Below are 21,055 nucleotides of genomic sequence, written 5' to 3'. Positions count from 1 at the left end.
CACACATTGCCGTCTGTACACCTTTAGCAACTTCTAAACCACCTTATTGGATAGTGCCTGAGGCAAGTACTTATGGAAAGCATAATGTAAAGTCATCATGGCATAGCATTTGCTATTCTTCTCCAATTGCATAATCCAGGTGGAAATAATTTCAATTTAAAGCCTTTCCTCTTAGAATAAATTGATGTCTTATCTTACTGATAGCTCTCAACGAGAGCAAGGTACAATACTATAAATCAAAAGGATTTAGGGGCACTAAACTGGTCGTTCAGTAGTGAATGTCTGCTTTGTCCCCAACAAGGTGGTGGTGGTTAGATGTCGTGGAGTCAGAACCAACTCACAGCGACCCTGTACAGCGTTTCTGAGGCTGTAATTCTTTACCGGAGCAGAAAGCCTCCTCTTTCTGCAGCTGAGCGGCTGGTAATTTCGAACTGCTGACTTTAAGGTTCGCAGCCCGATTCGTAACCACTACAGGTGAAAACCTAGCTGGCCGACTTTTTAGTTGGCAATCTCATTCCAATTCCGAGGTCCTTCCCAGCCCCTCATCTTCAATCTTCCTCTAGCTGTTCCCCAAGTTCCTGCGAAGGATTAAAACCTATTTTAGATTTCTGATGCACCTTAAGGAGCGCTACAGTGTAGTGGTTATGAATGGAGCTGCTAACCTCAAGGTCAGCAATTCGAAACTACCAGCCGTTCAGTGGCAGAAAGATGAGGCTTTCTGCTCCTGTAAAGATTTACAGCGTCGGAAACCCTATACAGGGTCGCTAAGAGTCGAACTGACACCAATGCACGTAACCGCCACCGGCATGCACCTCAAAGAGATATTCACGAGCAGCATATCAATGGGGAAAAAAAATCTAAGCAGATTTGAAACTACTTGAAGGTCCATGAATGAAGAAAGAGCCCTTTGCTCTTCAACTCATCCAGACTGTAGTTGTCTACTGGGAGAACGTGACCTCTCTCAGAATGCCTGCTGTGGTTCCGGCTCTCCCATCCCGTTTTGTCAATCCCTGGTAAACAAGAACCTTTTTTCGGACTGCAAAAAGAACCACTCATGCTTCAGGTATTCTCCCTTGCTGAAGTTTTGGTAAAAGACGAGGAGTTTCACTCGTGAGACGTCCCTTGCCCAGTCACCGCGGAACCACATCCAGTTTCCACGCGTCGCAGCACCGCGCTGTACCTCGCCGGGCTCACGCTTGTCCCAGACGCCCCGCCCCCTGCCACCTCAGCGCGTCTCATTGGCCTGACCCTCATTCACCTCGGCTCCTGATTGGCGGCTGTGGCCGTCTGTCTTGCGCGGCACGGACGTTTCCGCATTGAGGGGCGCCGCACTGAATGGAGGGGGAGGGGAAGTGTTTAGGAGAAAGTGGGGGCTTTCTGGGTGTTGGGAAACGCCAGCCAGGTGGGTTGAGGGGGTCAGCAGGCGGGGTGCGACCGCTGGCGAGGGACTCAAGGTGTGCACGTGTAAGAGGAGAGAGGGAAAGAGAAAGGTGTTGCAGAGGTAGCAAATTCTCTCAGCCTGCGAGCCTTCTCCCCGAGGCGACATAAACACCCCCAATTTCTCAGCTGTTAAAGGAGGAAGAAGAAGGTGGGTCTCGCATGCTGTCAGGGGAGGTGTTGAGACGGGCTTCCTGCGACCCCCTGGGTGGGTGTATTTCCATCTCTGATATGTTGTGCAGAACTCCCTTTTGCCGACCCGCTGTCTGGTCCGGAAGGTCGACTTTGGAGTTCAGGAAGGGCGCCGGGCAGGAGGGACCAAGGTATGTGGAGAAGTGTCGGGGCTGCGTGGGTTCCCGGAACGCCGCGGCCCGAATGAATGCCGCGGGGGAGGGGCAAGATAGCACTCGGCCCCTGCCGGGAAAAAAGCCGCGGCCGGGCCCCGCAGCTCGCTGTGGGAAGGCGGGGAGCCTGAGGCCCGGCCCGCCCGCCTGCTCGCGGTCTTCCTCGCTCTTCCTAGTCTCGGGATACTTGTGGGCTGGTAAAAATGACTGGGAGGTGACTGCACTGCCCCCTGGCCGCACGCACTTGCTTCCCCGACCCCTGCTTGGGCGAGGGCTTCTGTTGACCCGGGTTTCCTGGGGAACCGGCCGGTCGCCAGAGGCTGGACGGCGGCGCCGGGGAGGGGGCGGCCTTGCCTACTGCAGCCCTGCCTCGGAGGGCGTGGGGATGGGGGGGCGGTGAAATAACCGTCGTAGATCCGCCTCTTTCATTGATGAAATTTAAGTTCGTGTGGTTTTATCTGTTCCGGGACTCGCCTGCTAGCCAGCGGTGTAGCTTGGAGTTGTAGTCGATCAAGTTTCCGTCCTTTGGAAGGGGGGAGGAGTGTTTTTTTTCTTGGGTGTATTTTTTTGGGGACCCCTGGAAAAAAGGAACACGGTGGTTCAAGCAGTAGAGGAAGAGACTGCCCTATAGCAGTCACTTTTCTTGAAATAATTGTTTTTTTTAAACGACTATTAAATACCGCAAAATGTCGAGATTTGTACAAGGTAAGACACACTTAACGCCAGCAGTGCTTCAGTTGAATTTGGGGACTGGTAATGGAGAGGTTGGTTGTGTGGGTTGGTAGGGGAACTATTCTTTAGCGATCCCATTTGCCTAATCCTTTTAGTTAAAATTGACATCTGAGTTGCAGTGAACCTCTAGGTTGCCGTTTCAGATACATATAATTTATGCCCTTCTGCTCAGTGGGTTTACTTTTACCTCTCTGAAATTCAGCTGTTAGCACTCTGGCTCCCGGGATAGTAGTGTGGATGATGAGAAAACAGGCTTTTTGGTTGCTGCTTAATCTCTCTTCTCTTTTTCTGATGGATGTTAGGTACCTGTGTGTGCGCCGACGGTAAAGGAAGCCGGCAGGGCAGCGGGGAGGCAAGTGGGTTTTGCCAGACTTTGGTGAACCTTTAGTGTTCTCAGTTTCTACTCCGTTTGTGTTTACGTGGTTTGACTTCCAGATTTATCTGTTACGAAACCGGGAGTAGTCCTTAGAAGCTGGAGGTCATTTCAGCAGGAGATATGACTTTGCTGCATTGCCGTGTAGAATTTTTTTTTCTTCTTTGAAATCTGAAAAGATTATTGATGTTTCTTTTAAATTTGCCCTCTAAATTCCATATATGTATTTAAAAAAAGAGTTAGGAGCTGCCCCTCAGCTGAGTACCATTGTGTGAGTGTATGTGGTGTACCTATTGCAGTTGGTGCTGTCTTAAACCCTTGTCATCAATATGTGGCATACAGTTTGCCTTCTGTGATGCAAGTCAACCCTGTCTTTGCAGACCCCAGCGTGTGAAAGCTTCAGCCATCTTGCTGAACACACTGCTAAAAAAGTTCACAACCAATTCATGACTCTCAATAAATTTAGATGGACTTAAAAAAAAAAAAAAGTTGTGTTAGTACTGGTTAGTTGTGTAATTTGACCCTGGAAATAAAAATGCCTCAGTAAGTCTCACATCACTTTGCTAACCCCTTGGAAATTCTTGATAATTAAAGTAAGACAATTTGCTTGCCTACATTATTAAAGAAACAGATGGGGCACTGATGCCTAGTTTTAGTACTGAGCTCAGAAATGTCACTAGCATTAGACTTTCAAATTCATGTTATAGCTTATATGTGGTGATATGCTTTTTATGTGCTGATTAAATGTCTTATTCAAGAATGGAAAGCCTGGGGTAACAGTAGGAAACTTACTAGTTTTGTAATATTAACAAAGTCCGGTTATCATAAAGTCAGTGTTTGCTAAGGAAAAATGGACATGTCACTCCTCTTCAAAGTTAGAATTATTAAATTCAGTGTACTCACTTTAGTTACTCTTTAGAATAACTTACACGTTGATGTATTTTGACTAATTTCACAGCCTGTGCTTTGTTAATGGCTAACTGCCCCCAGTAGATTCTAAATCAGGGATTAAGAGTTGTTGAGTGTATTTGCCATTCCTTTCCTTGTCATTCACTTAAAAACAAAAGCAAGGCATCTTTTCATTTTGGAATAATTTTAGTCTTAAATAAAAGTTGCAAAGATGTTTCCTCTAGTGTTAACATCTTATATAACCTTGGCAAAATTTGTTAAAACTAAGAAATTAATGTTGGTATACTACTATTAACTACAGATTTTATTCAGATTACTGTTGCAGGATCCAATCCAAGATACCCCATTACATTTAGTTGCCATCCACTTTGACTTTTAATGGTGATTTCCTTTGACTTTTAATGGTGATTTCCTTTCAACTTGGCAGCTTTATATGAAACATGGCTATCCCTCCCAAATGTATATCACGTACATATTTGATTAGCTCTGGTAGCATAATGGTTATGAATTGGGCTGCGAACCGCAAGGTCAGCAGTTCGAAACTACCAGCTGTTCTGCAGGAGAAAGATGAGGCTTTCTGCTCCCATAAAGATTTACAGCCTTGGAATCCCTGTATAGGGTTGCTATGAGTCAGAACCGACTCCACGGCACATGACAACAACAACAACAACTGCTGTTTAAATGACGAATTAGCTCATGACTCAGCTGTTTCACAGGTCAATTTTCAAGTGTACAGGTTGGGATTTTTGTTTTTGTGAATTTTTAAAATCAAATTCTTGGATCTTTGTGCATCTCTTAATGATGCATCCATTCATTAGTGTGTAGCTATTGACACCTCATAAGAGAACAATGATTAACCCTGTTTTCGTAAATTATCTCATTTAAGCTCGAGAACCCTAAGAGGTACAAACTTTTTGCAAGGTAGATTTTGACCACAACTTTACATTTTGAGGAAAGTTATGTATCTTGCTTATCCCAAACTCACAGCTACTAAGCACTAAAATGTATATATGAATGTGCCTGAAATCCTTGTCCTTCCCAACGCCTTTTGTTGCCTCTTATTAAAATCTTAAGTAAATGGCTTGTTGCTGCAACTGGATTGTCACTTCCTTGTGGGCAAAGATTATATTGTAGCCTCGAGGGAAATACAATGTCTTGTCAGGAAGGAGTACTCTAAAATAATTTATCGTTGGTGACAAGTGACAAATCGACAACACAGTACATTTTGTGTGCTTTTAGTAGTCTAGCTTATATTTTTGGTTGTAGTTTTTAATATAACACCTCTTAGAGTACGTAAATGTTGGGAAACATGAAAGGACATAAATTTGGGATGAAAGGGCATGGACTTAGAACCTTGTGTAATCTTAACACGCATAACTCTTCTGAGCCTCAGTTTTTTCCTGTATAAAATTGAGAATCAATACGTATGGCCCAAGGTTATTGAGTAGCTGAAGTGAGATGACATGGTAAATTTTACTTGTCTTAAAATAATGGTGGCCTTTCAGATGGCAGTGCCACCAGAAGAAAGGTAACAGAAAGAAGGCAGATAGGACAGTTCTTAATTTTCCTGTTTCAAGTTTGGTGTTTAAACATGGGCACTGAGGAGTTAATATCTTTAAAAACAAAAACAAAAGAGCTGCAGTGGAAGCCATAGGGATGGGAGAAGATAGAGCAGTGAGTGATGTGAATACTCACTGGTGACAGTTTTTGGTTCAGTGCAGCTCACAAAAAATTTTTAATACCTACTATATATATAGTCTTGGTGTAGTGCTGTGGGTTAATGCGCCAGACTGCAAAGCTGTTTGAACTGCAAGGTCAGCAGTTCAAGCTCACCAGTTGCTCCTTGGAAACCCTATGCAGGGTCGCCATGGGTCGAACCAACTCAACGGCACTTAACAACCACAGCATATATGGTGTGGTGCTGAGAGTTAATGCACCACACTGCAAAGTCGTTTGAACCAGAGGCTCACCAGTCACTTCAAGCTCACCAGTCACTCCTCGGAAGCCCTACACAGAGTCTCTATGGGTCGGAACCGACTCTACGGCACTTAACAACAGCATATGCAGTGTAAAGAGCTCTGGTAACGTAGTGGTTACAAGTCGGGATGCCAACCTCAAGGTCAGCAGTTTGAAACTACCAGCGGTTCCGTGGGAGAAAGATGAGGCGTTCTGCTCCGGTAAAGATTTACAGCCTCGGAAACCCTGTGCAGGGTCACTGTGAGTCAGAACCGACTCTATGGTACTTAACAACAACAACAACGATATGCAATGTACTGTGTAGTGTATTGGGATTTTTGGTGTATCCCTTATGGTGGGGACTTGAAGTTTAAAAGATCACATACATGTGCTGATAAATGTCATGGAATGTCGAGTTGCTAGACTTGGCAATGCCCTTTACAGGAAAGCTGAGCTTCTTCATCTTCAAGAATTTAGACATAAGGTGGGTGGTGCAAATGATTAAGTGCTTAACTACTAGCCAAAGGATTGGCAGTTCCATTCTACCTGTAGACAGCTTGGAAAACAGGGCTGTCAATCTGCTTCTGGAAGGGCATATCCTTGAAATCCCTGTCATCATGAGTCGCCACAAGTTGGAATCCACTTGAAGGTAACTAACAACTAGGTAGAAATGTTCTATTAGTAAAAATACTTATCTGGGTAGGCAGGAGGGTGGTATTCTTTGGCGAAAAGAAGGTTCGCCTTTCTTTGGGCATTTTCCCAAGTCTGTGTTCCTTGGGCTCTTAAAGTTCCTTCTCATAGAAGACCCATCACTGGATTTCTGTTGAATCTGTGGCATAATTTCCTGGCTGGTGTATTCTACCCTCAGGTCACATTCTGCCAGCCTAGGAAATGACTTCTCCAGAAGCTAGCTTTCTCCATCCCAGGGGTTGTTGCACAGTCTCTAATAAGTGTGTGTGCCATTCTTCCCTAGCTCAGTGAGAGGGGTTCCTTGACGCAGTTGGAGGCATCATCACCTGTGGGTGTCATTTGAGATTTTGCTTTTAAAATGGTCTAAGAGCTGTGAGGTAATCTCCCTAAATGCTGTGAAACTTATAAATAGAGTGGTGATGAGGACGTGCTGTGTGCTTCTACTGTAATAATGGACTTTTTGTTTTGACTTTTGAAACTTTTTCATAGGCTTCTATCTTAAATAACAAAAAATTATTATCTTAAATTGAGATACTTTCATATAATTCAGGGCAGCCATTTAATTGTGTGCCATTTAAACCTTTCCTTTGAGTTGGAATTCTCTTTGTGACTGTTTTGGTGATTTCTGTTTGGTGGATGGCAGCTAGCCAGGGCAGATAAACCAGGCTAATTATAACTGAAGGGTCTTACGTGATTACAGAGTTGAGCAGCATTCTGGGGCCTGGTTGACAAGGTCAGGCCTTGGGCCTGCTTCTTCTCAAATCTTAAAACCAAATTTAGCCTGTTGCTGATTATTTGGATGACTGGGATGCTTTTAAGGAGCTCTGGTAGTATAGTGGTCACGAGTCGGGCTGCTAACCTCAAGGTCAGCAGTTTGAAACTACCAGCAGTTCCACTGAAGAAAGATGAGGCTTTCTGCTCCTGTAAAGAGTTACAGCATCGGAAACTCTTTGTAGGGTCAGTTTGAGTTTTAACCACTCCATGGCACATAATCACCACCAGGATGCTTTTTAACACAAGGGAATTCTGGTAGGGATTTGAAGTGGGACGAAATGGCAACATAGTCATTAATAATGTTTTACCCCATAAAAATGTGGCTTGGGATTCATTGTGTTACTAGAGAGAATTTAGCTCATTTCAGTCTTACTGTTATAATGCAAGGTTGTTGTTGTTAAGTGCCGACGAGTTGGTTCTGACCCATAGCGACCCTGTACAGAAAACTAATGGGGCAGGGACTTGATAGGGAACTATAGGAAAGTAATAGTCACTGGCAAACTTTTTGGAAGTGCCATTTAAATTTTCTGGAGACAAATGAAAAAATAAATTTAAGATAACTATTAGCTTTAAAACTTTTATTGTGATTTGCTTTAAAGTTTATAGAGCAAATTAGTTTTCCATACAACAATTCTTTTGTAACATTGATTGCAGCCCCTACAATAGTATATATGTATACTATATGTTATTGTTGTTGTTATGTGCCGTGGTGTCGGTTCCGACTCATTAGCAACCCTGTACAGGGTTTCCGAGGCTGTAAATCTTTACAGGAGCAGAAAGCCTCATCTTTCTCCTGCGGAACAGCTGGTAGTTTCGAACTGCTGACCTTAAGGTTCGCAGCCCGATTCGTAACCACTACGCTACCAGAGCAGTAGACAAGTACATGTTTTATATATATACAAAACTCATCCAAGTCTGCCTGTTTCCTTTAGTCCTTCTTTCTTATCCCGTCCTGCCTTTGACCTTTGACTTCATACAAATACTGTCCTTTTGATGTTGTATGGTTGATCTAATGAGTGTGCACCTCCTTGGTGTTATTGTTCACCATATAGGCCTATAGTTTGGCTAAGAATTGAGCCAGGACGATGAGTTTAGTTCCAGGTTTGAAGGGCAGCTTAGGGCTGTAGGCTAAGGAATTCCACTAGTCTCTATCTGAGAAAATACAACTTTAAAAAGATGAACTTTTGAACCGTATTTTCCAATAATGCCATTTAAAAGTCTATTCTCTATATATTCTTTATTCTTTATATAATAAATTAAATTAAAATAATGGGATACTTAATTTGTAATTTATAATTTGAGGAACATTAGTTGACTAAATAATGAAAATGTTCTAGGTAAAAGGACAGTATATTATCGTTTTCCAGTTTCCACTAAGCTGTGTATTTGTAATTTTTTGAGGGCCTGCAGATATCTACAGGAAGTCAGCTATCTCTCTTATTGAAAATAGAAACAAATATTTAAAGTAAAAATAACTGAATTTTCTGTGGAAATGAATAATTAGAGTAGACTGTATTAATTACCTGTAATGCTGTTGATCATGATGTCCATAATTGGTGCCATTGGAGAAAATTTTGGGAATATTAGAAAAAATTTGTGATGAAGGTCCTCTGAGAAGTTTTGGGATTTAGTGAAAGAAGAAATATGATTCACTCTATCTTTTTGATTACTTGGAATCTCGTTTAAGTGCTGGATTTATTTTAATTTTTTTAAACTTTTTATTGTGAATTGAGGAAGATTTACATAGTAGATCATCAGTTTTACATTTAACAAATTATACACTTAGTTTAATCTCAATGATTGCAATCTGCTCCATCCAACAAGAGTTTTTCCACTTCTTCCCTGTGGTTCCTGTTTCCATTCCACTCTTTGCCCCATCCCTTCTCAGCTTTGTCTTAAAGTATTGCCCTTTTGATCTTGAATGGTTGACTGTTCAATGGTGAGCATACCTTGCTAGTGTTACTGTCCTCCCTGTGTACCTCGGGTGGTGCTGTGGGATAAAAGACACTGGACTGCAAGGTTGGTTTGAACCACGAGGTCAGTGGTTCAAACCCACCAGCCACTCCTCAGAAACTCTATATAGGGCTGCTATGAGTTGGAACTGACTCAACATTTAACAACAACATGTACTTGTCTACTGCTTGCCTAATAATTGGACTAAGAGAGTGAGTTCCTTTCCACACAATAATTAAGCCCATAGTCTCACTTCCCTCCAGTATCTTTCTGACCAGTAAGTCTGGTGTTTTGTTTTTTTTTATAATTTTGAGTTTGGTTCCACATTTTCTCCCACTCTATCTGAGACCTTCTAATGTGATCCCGTTTAGAGCAGTTGATAGTGGTAGCTGGGCACCATCTAGTTCTTTTGGTCTTTCAGTCATGGTGACTGATGTTCACATGTTCTTTTGGTCCATTGGACTAGTAGATTCCCATCATCTTCTAATTTCCATTAATTACTCTTATTTCTTCTATACAAGGAGAGACCAATAGTTAAACCTTAGGTGATTGCTCTTGAGCTTTTAAGATCCCAGACATTACAAAGTAGGATGTAGAACACTGTGTTTGTAGATTATGTTATACCAGTTCACCATGGTGTCCCTTGAGATTATGGTCCTTAGCCCCCAGCTCCAACAACTCATTGCCTTAAGATATTTGATAATATCTAAGAAATTTCCATCATTTTGCTGGCTGTATGCTCTACCGCATTCATAGGCGTATTTGCAACAACTGTAAATGCATATGTACAAATACCTTCTTTCAAACCCTATGTATTTGTGGGTTCTCCCACTCTCCCTCCCATACCTGTTCAGCCTGTGTATTTGCCCACAGAATACTGTTGTTTCAATGCTGTACGTATTACAGTGTTTACCTCTATGTCTTTTAACCCATGCAAACCTCCTTGTGTCTTCACCTGTCTTCACCATTCTTCTGCCAATCTCTCTTACTGTATATTTCCCTCATCACCGAAACTAACTTGTGTCTACTTTCTTGCCAATTAATTGCTCTCCCTTCCCACCTACCCAGTAACAATCATAGAATGTTTCCTTTAGCATGAAAGCATTTTCTTGACTTTTTACAACAGTAGTCTCATACATTTTTTGCCCTTTTGTGACAGACTAACTTCACTCAGCATAATGTCCTCCAGGTTCATCCATGTTAGGAAGTGTTTTGCAGATTCATTTTTTTTTTTTCAAAGTTGTATAGTATTCCATTGTGTGTTTGTAGCAATGTTTGTTTATGTATTTATGCTGTCTCCATATTTTTGCTATTGTGAATAGTGTTGCGATGAAAATGGTGTGCATATGTTTACTTGTGTCATAGCTCTTATTTGGGGACATATACCAAGTAGAGGAGTTGCTGCGTCATATAGTATTACGATTTAACGGAATCCTTTTTTTTTTTTAAAAAAAAAACAACAACCAAAAAACAGTGCCCTTTTAGATACAAGCTACAGCTAATTTTTCTAAAGTACTGTATTTTGAACTTGAAGTAATGGTGTTTGAATTGTTGACATCATGGTTTTAATAATTTGGTGGATTATTCCAGAAACAGTGATTACTGATTGAACCCATACTTCTTAGATCTCTAAAATTCTATTTCCAAGCTTGTGTCTATTAATAAGTTGTTCCGTTATTTGAAAGTTGACTTGTTAAGCTATCACAAGAAAATGAAACTTTGTGTTTTTTATATGTGCAAGAAAGCTCCACTTGGAAGCTGTTTCCCAGTTTTCTTAATTGGTGATTGCAGGCATCCCCTTTAATTTGTTGCAAAGTAATTGTCTAAGGTTCAGATTCCACCTCTGCCAACTTTGGTTTTCCTAGTCATTGCCAGATGAAATCCATTGTGCCCCCAAAACCATTTTGCCAACTAAAGATTAATTTGAGAACCATGGAGAAATTGCCTGTCTTGTGTTTGTTTACTTACATAAAAAAAACAAAATGTTTCATTTTCCACAGCTATTTTTAGATATTTCTAAAATATCTATGTAAATCAAGAAAGTTCACTGTTCTGTGATTTCACTTGCTTCTTTTAGAAAAATACTACTCTTTGCTGTCATATATATGAAGTATTATGCTTAGTTTACTTTTTGACTGTTAGTCACTGATTGTGAGAATTCTATTCTGAGGAACACTCCCTTTGACAAAGCTCCACTTGCTGCTTTGTAGGCAAGACTTGTGACAAGGGGATTGGAGTTTGTGCTTGGCTACCAGTTTGCTGTCTTGACAAAGGCTAGTATGCTGTTTGATGTGAAATGTTTCATTTTATCTTTGCCTAGAATTTTAAAACTTCCAAAGAGTGCAGGAAGACAAAATAACAGTACTTTGCATTTCTTTTGGTTCGTTTGCCCAACAGTAAAATGCTTATAGCCTTGGTAATAAAATATTTATAGGCTGCATAAAAGCTTTCTTCGATTTTTTCACTGCTCAGAAAACAAACCGTGAAAGGCAAAGTTGAAGATTATAAGATGAAGTAAGAGAATGCTCATTCTGATTTGTAGTTCTAACCTCACATAACACACACAGTTGGGATTTTGCTGGCTTTCATTCAGATTGGGTGGCATATAACTGGATACATGGTTTGTCACATAAACCATATAATTATACACACTGTCACTGAGAGGAGACACTTGCCTGAGGTAGAAGAGGGCACCAGGCAACAGTGGGCTTAGATTCCTGATCTGGGAAATGTAGAATCTCGGGGTTTCTTCATCTGTAAGATACAGTAAAGGAGTCCTTGGGTGGTGTAAGCAGTAGGTTTTTAACCAAAAGCTTGGTGGTTCTGACTTGTCTTGTGTCTTCATGGGAGAAAGACCACGTGATCTGCTCCCTTAAGGATTGTTGTTGTTGTTGTTGTTACGTGCCGTGGAGTTGGTTCTGACTCAAAGTAACCCTGTATAGGGTTTCCGAAGCTGTAAATCTTTACGGGAGCAGAAAGCCTCATCTTTCTCCCGCGGAACAGCTGGTAGTTTCGAACTGTTGACCTTGTGGTTCGCAGATTACAGCCTAGAAAAACCCTTTTGAACGTCCAGTAACAACAAATACATAAATTGTCCTATTTTCAAATCATGCAATTAGTGGAAATACTGCACATTTATGTTGTTGTTGTTAGGTGCCATTGAGTTAGTACCGACTCATAGCGACCCTGTGCATAACAGAACAAAGCACTGCCCGATCCTGGGCCACCCTTAAAATTGTTGCCATGCTTGAGCCCATTGATGCTGCCACTTTGCCAATCCATCTCATTGGGGTTCTTCCCCTTTTTCTCTGATCCTCCACCTTACCAAACATGATATCCTTCTCCGATGACTGGTCCCTCCTGACAACATGTCCGAAGGGTGAGAGACACAAAGTTTGGCCATCCTGGCCTCCAAGGAACACTCTGGCTGCACTTCTTCCAACACAGTAGATCTGTTTCTTTTGGCAGCCTGTGGCACTTTAAATACTCTCCTCCAACACCATAACTCAAGTGCATCAATTCTTCTATGGTTTATCACATCAGATCACATCATGGGGAATCATCATATAACTACCACGTAACATCATAATTGCCAAACCACTGATTAATCATCACCCAGCCAAGTTGACATTTACTTTGGAGGGATGCAATTCTATCTATGGCATTTGATGCTATGGTTTTCCAAAGTTCATGTCCTTTTCACATGCAAAACATTTTAGTTACTTCATCATGTCACCCCCAAAATCTTCCAAGTGTAAATTCTGTCTGGGGCAAAATTCTTCTTCATCTGTGAATCTAGACTACAAGTTATCTGCTTCCTGAATTACAAAGGTGGAACAGGCAAAAGGTACACATTTCCACTATAAATTGGAGCAATTGGAGGGAAAGATAGGATAAAGGTTCCAATGAAGTTAAACTCAGAAAATTTTACATTAGCTTTCAAAACCTGAAAATAATTCTGTGTTCTCAGAAACCATCTAAGCAATGGCCCTACTCTGGGTGTTGGCCATGATCTCTGGATTCTTAGGAGAGGCCCCTGTACCCTGCATTTGAGCTCCACCTTCCAGGCTCACTGAAATGTCAACTTTGCTCCCTTGGCTTTGGGCAGCCCCATTCTAGTCCCCCTGAGTGGTGATTTCCACTCCCTAGGCTTAAGTAGGTCTCGTTATCCTGCCCCATTGGGTATGGCAGCCTGCCCACATCGTAACAGCAGCACCACACTCCAGAACCTAGTTGATGAAGACCCAATTTTCTAAAACCTAGGAAACTGGCCCAATCCTTAGAAACTTCAGAGTGTGTGGATCCTATCTATCTGAAGTGGATCTCCCCTTTGAGATGATCAAAGCAATTCTCCTTCCCATGCTTGTTGTCTCTTCAGCGTCTGCTTTATGGTTCCTTAGTCTCTAGAAGAGGCCAGCATGGTCTCTGTTCTATTGGAACTCTTTAGTTCTACCAGTAAGTACCCAAAGTCACACCACTCCACCAGGAAGCCTCCTGCATGAAGACGCTCCGCTCTTTTGCTTCCTGGAGCAGCACCTGTGCTGGTATCTTGATTCTGCTGCTGTAGTTTCTCTGCCAGTGTTTATCACCATGTGCACCTTCTCCAGTGTTTTGTTCTCCTCACTTCCTTCTGAACCCTCATTGGAATTCCTTTTGCCATCCATAATTCTACCAACAGTCTCTTCATGACAATCCAGGCTTTTACTTTTAGGCCCTTATTAGTATTCTTCCAGTCTCTACTCATTATCCAATTACAAAACTACTTCCACATTTTAGGTATTTGTTAGAGCAGCACCCCGATCTCCTGGTATCAAATTCTGTTTTAGTTCTCTAGTGCTGTTTTAACAGAAATGCCACAGGTGGGTGGCTTTAACAAACAGAAATTTATTCCCTCACAGTTTAGGAAGTTGGATGTCCATATTGAAAGCACCAGCTTTAGGAGAAGGGTTCTCTTTCTTTGTTGCCTCTGGGGCAAGTTCCTGTTTCTTATCAGCTTTTGTAGGCCCTGCATTCTTTAGAGATCTCCAGGCATCTTGACATCAGTCTTCCCCTGGATCTAACGCATGGATCCCAGGTCCAAAGGACATATTCTACTCCTTGATCTTCTTTCTTGGTTTTAATAAGTCTGTCCCCATGCTTTTGTTAACTCCCTTTCCTCATGATCAGAAATTTTAGGGTTCTAGAGACAGATATCTAAGCATAGATTTCAAGTTTTAGGGATGTTTGATAAAGTACAGAGACAGAAGTAATTACAACCTCCACAGAAAAGAGTTGTAGTAGAAAGGGAGTCCTTTTTGAATGTTCAGAAGCTGCCTTGATGGCTAGGAACACCACCACCATAATGGCAGAAGCTCATCAGTCACTGAGCATATGCCACCTGAATGTAGGGACCATCTAAAGAGCAGATTTGATGCACTAGACAATAATGTCTGAAGACCATAGGAGCTGTGAGATGACATTAAGAACATCATACATGAAGAAAGCTTAATTGTCTGTGCCAAGAAATTCAGAGGACAGCTACCTGGCCAACCGATTGAAAAATACCTGTATTTGTGCCCATTCCAAAGTACCACGGGCTGCCAAAAGAACCAACAGATCTGTGTTGGAAGAAATGCAGCCAGAGTGCTCCTTGGAGGCCAGGATGGCCAAACTTCGTCTCTCATACTTGGGACATACTGTCAGGAGGGATCAGTTACTGGAGAAGGATCTCATGTTTGGTAAGGTGGAGGGTCAGAGAAAAAGAGGAAGACCCCCAGCAAGATGGATTGGCAAAGTGGTAGCGTCAGTAGGCTCAAGTGTGCCAATGATAGTGAGGTTGGTCCAAGATCAGGCAGCGTTTCGTTCTGCTGTGCATAAGGTCGCATGAGTCAGTACTGACTTGATGGCACCTAACAACAACAAAAAGACATGTAATCTAGTAGAATGTAGAAATTGTTGGGCAATGTCATTACTGTCACATGCAAGTAAAATTTTGCTGAAGATAATTTAAAAATGATTGCAGTACATCTACAGGGAACTGCTAGAAATCAAGCCAGATTCAGAAAAGAAAGTGGAATTAGGAATATCATTGCTGACGTCAGCTGGATCTTGGCTGAATGCAGGGAGTACCAGAAAGATACTTATTTGTGGTTTATTGACTGCGAAGGCAAACGATGGGAATTCCAGAATATTTCATTGTGCTCATGAAGAATGCTCATGAAGAACCTATATATATATAGACCAAGAAGCAGTTGTTTGAATAGAACAAAGGGATACTGAATGGTTTCAAATCAGGAAAGGTGTGTGCCAGCACTGTATCTTTTCACTGTACTTATTCAGTGTGTATTATCTGCTGATCAGATAATCTGAGAAACTGGGTTATATGAAGAAGAACATGGTATCAGGATTGGAGGAAGACTCATTAACAACCTGTAGTATGCAGATGACATAATTTTGCTTGCTGGAAGCAAAGAGGATTTGAAATACCTACTGATGAAAATTAGACTGTAGCCTTCAGTATAGATTGCACCTCAGTGTAAAGAAAATTATAATTCTCACAACTGAAACATATCAACTGTGAAAAGGTTGAAATTATCAAAGACTTCATTTTACTTGGATCCACAGTCAATGCTCATGGAAGCAGCAGTCAAGAAATCAAAAGACAAGTTGGCATTAGGCAAATCTGCAAAAGACCTTCTTAAAGTATTAAAGAGCAAAGATGTCACTTTGAGTGCTTAGGCGTCGTCCCTGACCAAGGCCATGGTATTTTCATTCATCTTATATGCAAGTCCTGGTGTGATACTGCAGGATAATGCACTGGATCGCAAGGTCGGTTTGAACTGCAAGGTTGGTTGTTCAAACCCAGCAGCCATTCTCGGAAACCCTAGACAGAGTTGTTAGGAGTTGGAACCAACTCAACACATAAATAACAACAGCAACATATGGGTGCAAAAGTTGAACAGTGAATAAAGAAAAGAAGACTGGAGAAGAATCAATGCATTTAAATAATAGTGTTGGTGAAGAATATTGAATAAACCATGTACTGCCAGAAGAATGTGTTGGGAAGAAGTGTGGCCAGAATGCTCCTTAAAAGCGAGGATAGCAAGATTTTGTCTCTTATACTTTAGGCAAGGACTAGTCTCTCAAGAAGGATATCATGCTAGGTAAAGTGAAGGATCAGTGAAAAGAGAAAGACCTTCAATGAAATAGATTGACACAGTGGCAACAACAATGATCTCAAACTTAACAGTTTTGAGGATGGTACATTACTAGGCACTGTTCTCTGTTGACACTTTTTATTGTTGATTGAGTAAAGGTTTACCTTTAACAGATCATACCCTTGGTTTCATCTCAATGATTGCAAGCCCCACCATGTAACAACAGTGATTTCAGTACCTTCCTGTGTTTATTTCCATTCCACATTCCTTCCCATCCCTTCTCAACTTTGTCCTTAGATAAATGCTGCCTTTATTATCTTAAATGACTAATTATTCCATGGTGAGCATACCTTACTAGTGGTGTTGTCCTCCCTGTGTACTTGTCTACTGCTTGGCTGAAAATTAGGCCACAAGGGTGAATTCCCAAGGGTTGTTGAGGGCCATAGTCTCAGGTTCCTCCAGTCTCTTTCAAACAGGTAAGCCTGGTCTTTTAAAAAAATAATTTTGAGTTTTGTTCTACATTTTCTCCCTTTCTGTCTGTTACATTCTAATGTGATCTCTTTCAGAGCAGTTGGTAGTGGTACCCTGGCCCCATTTGATTGTAGTGGTTGCAGAGTCATGGTGTTCACTTGTTCCATTGGTCCTTTGGACTAGTTGATTCCAAGTATGTTCAATTTTCATCACTTTCTTCCGCATATGAAGAGACAGCTTAGATGGCCACTCATGTTCTTTTAAGACCCCAGTCATTACTCAGCTAGTCAAGTTGGATATAGTCTTTGGTGACTATATTATGGCAATTGACCATGGTGTCTCCTGAGATTATGATCTTGACACACCTCCCCCGCCCCCCCCTCAGGCTCAGCACTTAATTGGTTTGTTCTGTTTTACATTGGGCCACTATGTGTTGGAACTGACTCGGAGGCACCTAAACAAAGTCAAATCACAAGGAGCCCTAGTCGTGTTGTGGATTAGGCATTGGACTCCTAACTGCAAAGTTGGCAGTTCAAACCACCAGTTGCTGCAAGGGAGAAAGATGTGGTTGGCTGCATCTGTAAAGATTATAGCCTCTGAAACTCAAAGGGCAGTCTGCTCTGTTCTAGTGTTGGAATTGAATTGATGGCAACAGTATGAGTTTTGGTTTTGCTAGGAATAGTTCACATATAAAAGTTTTCGAAGCACTGCCCTAGATGTCACAAAAAGGAAACGGCCACCTCCATGCATTCTGCTTTAGTACTTTCATTAGCTTTGGTTATTCAAAAAGGGAGGGCTTTTACAACAGTGCCATGGTGTGGTGCTGGAGGGTAAGCACCAGACTGCTAACTGCAAGGTTAGTAGTTTCAAACTTTTCAGCTGCTCTGCAGGAGACAAGAAATGTTCTCCTAAAGATTTGTTGTTGCTGTTGTTAAATGCTGCTGAGTCAGTTCCGACTCATAGAGACCACTATAGGAGTGGCTGGTGATTTTGAACTGCTGACCTTGCTGTTCAAACCGACCTTGCGGTCTAATGTTTATCCTACAGTGCCACACAGGCTTTGCAAATCCCTTAAAGGGCCCATTTGTGTTGGAATCAACTCGATGGCAGAGAGTTTGTTTTTTTGTTTTTTTTTGTATTTATTTCAATAGACAATGAGCTTGCCATCATCAAATGAGAAGTGATAATGATTTGGGTTGCAGTTTACAAGGATCAGATCATTTGCCCAACACCAACAGATTAGAGTTGTCATGTCCAGGAGAGTGAAAATTTCTAGGGGATTTAGCGTAGCAGCAGTGGGCGTAGAAAGCAGTGTAGTGATTTAGTTAAATAGTGTGGGGATTGGATTGGATGTGATGGAGGGTAGAGGAGGGAAAACAAACTGTGACTTTGAGGGCTTAACATTTGTAACTGGGAGAATGAAAATGCCTAGGGGAGCAATGAGGTGAGTGGAGAAGTTACTTTAGTTTGGAAGATGAGTTTTGTTGTGCCTATGCTGAGTTTTAGGTACTCAGTTGGGTATGCAGGTGCAAAAGGTTTTAAAAGGTTTAGAAACCTGGAGTTCAGGAGAGAGGCACTAGGGGATAGAGTTATTGGTAGAGGGCAAGGTCTTAAAACAGTCTTTGGTAACCTAGGGAATAGGAGAAGAAAGAAGGAGTTTGCAGTTGTAGAAACTGAGGTGTGGTCAGGGAGGTAAGGAGAAGGTGTAGGATAACAGTAATAAGAATACAAAGATAGCTTTTCCAGGAGGAATATTCATGAACTGCCTTGAGAGCCCCAAAGAGACTAGTTAGCTTGACTTGGTCACAAATCCTGTTAGTGTTGGCCCTCAACTTTATACGTGGTGATTTTGAGTTGCCATTGACATTCTTGGAGTTTTATTTATGTTTATTTGTAACACAAGGCATTTCTTGGTTTAAGATAAAGTGGGTTTCCCTTTGACCTTGTGAATTTCGAAGGGAACTGATTTGTTGATGGCTGGGAGGTGATCTGGGGGAAGGGCCCTCATCCTCCTTTTGACTTTTATTTATTGTTCTCCCTGTGGATTTTCTGTGGTTTACACATTGTGAAATTAGCTTTATAATTCAGAATGTGAAGTAGTTTTGTTTGTGCCAGTACTAAGGCTTAAGGAAGGGTATAATGTATACCTCTTGGTTGCTGAGATGGGTGAAATGAAATATCTGAATTAAAAGATATTAATCACTTGTCAGACTGATTGCCTCCTACTCTAGATTCTATTGTTTTCCTCCTCCTTTTTACCTCCCTCTCTCTTTTTCTTTTTTTAAAGCTCCAGTTATATAGGGGAAAGTCTGTGGTGTTGAAATTTTAGTTCTTAGGAACAAGGAAGAATTAGGAAATTGAGGAAGAAGAAGAAGAAGAAAGCTTTAAAAAGATCCTGCCTTATTCTATTTTAAATTGAGTAAATTGTAGTCAAGTTGACCCAGATAAACCCAATTTAAATGTGATGAGAATTTCTAGTTTGTTTAAGAAGAGATTCTGATAGAAATGCTTTAGGAGGAAAGTGATCTTTATGGATTATAAACCAAGGACGAAAGAGAACCAGATTGGAGGGAAAACAGTGACCAGGCCATCTGTATCTTACTGTCATAGAATGGGACTCAGAAAAACTTGTCTTATTTTCTGAGGTCTAGAATTAGTCCTCTCTGTGACCTTGGAAAATCGTTTATGTATTTTCAATAATTTCCCACAAGGTGTGGTTTCCTCATCTGTTTAAAAAAAAAAAAAAAAATTAAATGGCTCTTCCCAGCTGTAAAAATGTTTTGATTTACTCCTGAGATAAGAGTGTTTGACTCCTAAGCCACTGTCTCTTGTCAAAGTCAAGGAAGATCAATTCTATATTGCTAGGAAATTGGAAAGAAAACATTTTAAGTTAGAGATCTTGCATTATTTAGGGGATTCTTGAACTGACATTCCCTTAGAAACACAACTGTCATTGCCAGAAGAGAAACTTGAGAATGTTCAATCCAAGAAAGAGTTTAATGACTGTACTTCTTTTCCTACCAGAAATTCCAGACCTTTCTTAGAAAAGTCAGAAAGGGTAAAGAGATAATTGCAAAGAAATGGTTTTCTAGGTCTGTGCCCACTCTTCTTGTGTAAGCATTCTTCCTTACTCTTGTTTTTTAAATTGTTGTTGTTGTTCGGTGCCATCGAGTAGGTACCAACTCATAGAGATCTTATGCACAGCAGAACGAAACACTGCACGATCCTGGGCCAACCTCTCTTCAAAATGCCTCCCTTATCCACTTTGTTGGAGTGGGGGGTTGGGAAGGAAACAACTCTGGAATAGGGTAGAAGAGACTTGTTGTATGTCTTTTTTTATACAGTTGACCCTTGAAAAATGAGGCGGTTAAGGGTGTGGGTCCCCTGTCCCACTTCGCCCCTGCCCCACCCAGTTGAAAATCCTCATATAACTTGACTTCCAAAAGTTTGGCTTCTAATAGCTTCCTCGTGACCCTTACCAGTACCAGGAACAGTCAGTTAACATGTTGTATATACTTATTTGTGTTATATGTTGCATTCACATAAAAACTGCATTTTCAATATAAGATAAGATATTTTGCAAAAAGTGCAAGGTTTTCACATCTGTCTGGTATCCTAGCTGAAAAGGTAAAACTGTGGGATAGGTATTGGATTGCTAACCAAAAGTTGGCAGTTCAAACCCATCAGTTGCCCCATGGGAGAAAGATGAGGCTGTCTGTTCCTATAACAGGAATCCTGGTTGGCTCTGTGGGTTAATGCACTGGACTGCACGGCCGGTTTGAACTGCAAGGCTAGCGGTTCAAGTTTACCAGCCACTCCTTGGAAACCCTGTATACGGGGTCGCTATGGGTTGGAACCAACTCGATGGCATTTAAAAACAAACAATAGCAATGAGTTGAAGTAAAATTTTGCTGCAGATAATTTAAAAACAGCTGTAGCAGTACATAGACAGGGAGCTGCCAGAGGTTCAGGCTAGACTCATACAGGGACGTGGAGCGATGAATATCATTGCTGACATCAGCTGGATGTTGGATAAAAGCAGAGGATACCAGAAAAAATGTTTACCTTTGCCTTATTGATTACACAGAGACTTTCGATTGTGTGGATCATGCCAAGTTATGGACAACATTGCAGAGAATGAGTATTCTGGAACACTTAATTATGCACATGAGGAACATGTATATAGAACAAGAGGCAGTCATTTGAACCGAACAAGGGGACACTGAATGGTTTAAAATCAGAAAAGGTGTGCACCCACCAGGGTTGTATTCTTTCACCAT

The 21,055-nt window shown here is 41.4% G+C and overlaps 1 protein-coding gene across 1 annotated transcript in view; it reads left to right on the top strand.

Annotated features, from left to right (window-relative positions):
* The first annotated feature begins 1,308 nt into the window (after positions 1–1,308).
* The window catches only part of UGP2 (UDP-glucose pyrophosphorylase 2), a 65,460-nt gene continuing 45,713 nt past the window's right edge, over positions 1,309–21,055 (top strand). Inside the window, exon 1 of the mRNA XM_006862967.1 lies at positions 1,309–1,588. The gene's annotated coding sequence lies outside the window, so the exon portion shown is untranslated. The remainder of the gene's footprint in view (positions 1,589–21,055) is intronic.

Source organism: Chrysochloris asiatica, unplaced genomic scaffold (assembly GCF_000296735.1).
Source record: "Chrysochloris asiatica unplaced genomic scaffold, ChrAsi1.0 scaffold00052, whole genome shotgun sequence".
NCBI classification, from domain to species: Eukaryota; Metazoa; Chordata; class Mammalia; order Afrosoricida; family Chrysochloridae; genus Chrysochloris; species Chrysochloris asiatica.
Note: the sequence above shows the minus strand (reverse complement) of the source record. Positions and strands in the feature narration are given on the sequence as shown.